The following is a 2,059-nucleotide window of genomic DNA, read 5'->3' on the forward strand; positions in this document are numbered from 1 at the left end:
TGGTTAGCTACTCTCTTATCCGATACTCTTAAAATAAATTTTGAATATATTTCGAAGAGACTGGATGCGGCCATCACCCGTTGGAATCCACTCTTTTTGTCTTGGTGGGGCCGTTTGAGCTCTATAAAAATGATGCTTTCACCTCTCCTATTATATACTATTTCTATGATTCCAATTCGCATTCCGGAATATTATTTTTAAAAGGTTGACTCCATTTTATTGAAATTGTTATAGAATGGTAAGCACTCTCGTATTGCTATTGCCTCCCTGCGGAAAGATAAAGATCAGGCTGGTATTCGCTTCCCTGACTTGAAGGCTTATCACCGTGCTTTCTCTCTGAAACAATCATCTCGCTGGCTCTCAACTGATCTCCCTCTCTATCCTCCTCTTTTTCTAAAAATAGAGTCTTCTTTTATTTCTCCTTTTGAATTTCGTGAAATTTTATCTTTTACGTCCAACTTGACTCGTCTTCATAATCCTATCATCTCTCATAATCTTCTTCTTCCCTTTTTATCTTCCTCTTACCCTTCACTTTCTTCGACACCTGATCATCCTATCTGGTATAACAAACGGCTTAAAAATTTGTGATCGTACCTTTTTCTGGAAGACCTGGCACTCACATGGTCTACGCTGGATTTCTCAACTTCTCTCTCATAACACTCCCCTTTCCTTTTCGGATCTTCAATCCCAATTTTCTATACCTTCCAGTTCTCGCTCACAGTATAACTTGTTGTACCCTATTCTTATTCAATATCTTCAATCATTACCACTTTCCAATGACATTCCTACAGCTCACAGATCCATATCCTCGGCAATAGATTCCTCCCCCTCTGCATCCTTTCTTTATAATTATTTTCGTTTCCTTGCAGATAGATCAAAAACTAAAATTGAGCTCGCCTGGGAGTCTGACTTATCTCAAGATTGTCCGATCCCCTTCTGGGATAAGATTTGGTCTAAAATTCATAAGACCTCTAGAGCCGCTAATACAACCCAAACTCTTTATTTTATTTATAACAGAATTTTATTTACTCCACAAGCTTTATCAACTTTTTCCTCGGACACTCCCTGCTGGTCATGTCCTTGTCCTTTTGCAGATTTAAAACATATGATATTTGATTGTCCTCCCATATTCCAGTTTTGGAAACTAGTCTGGCTCCAAATCCAAAAGATATTTCATTTCAAGTCCCCTTTTCTCCTGCTCATATTTTTCTAGGTTCCCTATCTCCTGACCATCCCCAATCCCATCAACATTATTTACTCATTGACCTTTTAATAGCTGTGGCCTTTCATCCTATTACTTCTAATTGGAAACAAGCCACCAATGTCTCCTTCCGTTTGTGGTGAAATGCAGTATGTTTTCACCATCGTTTAGACACTAATTATGTTTCCCCCATTTCCCTGGCAATTAAAAGAGACCTAATTTATCTTCCTTTGGTAAATTACCTCTCCTCATCTGCACCTTCAGTCACTACCCCTGATCCTCGTTCTGTTGAAGTACGAAAACCTCCTTAATTTTCCCATTGCCTTTTATCCTAATATTATTGAATGTTACTTATTGTGCATCTCGTATATTACCTAATTTATTCAGTTTTGTAATTAATATGCTTTCTTTGTTTTCTTCTATACAATTTTAAATGCCTTTTATTTATCTATATGTATTTTATGACTACAACATTTCTCTTATTATTGTGTAACCCAATGGCTTATAATTTTATCTGTTTCTTCACTTTCCGTTTCTGATCTTTTATTTCTTCAATAAACTCAAACCTAAAATTGACAATACATTCAATGACGGTGTATGGTCCTTATTACCATTTGATGAGGAGTTTATGTTCTGCTGTAGTAAGTAGTACATGAACCTGATCCCTAGCCTATTATACTCTCATTCGGATTCCTTTGTTATTTGGGTACTCTTGATTAGGCTGTGCTTGATGCAAATTCCCTCAGGCCACTTCTAATATGGCTTGAAGATGATCCTGTAACCTAAGAACGTAGGGGCTTGTTTACCGTTTGGCCAGACGGGGTACTCCTCAACAAACTAGATCTAGAATCCTGTCTG

Source organism: Lissotriton vulgaris, chromosome 6 (genome assembly GCF_964263255.1).
Source record: "Lissotriton vulgaris chromosome 6, aLisVul1.2, whole genome shotgun sequence".
NCBI lineage: Eukaryota > Metazoa > Chordata > Amphibia > Caudata > Salamandridae > Lissotriton > Lissotriton vulgaris.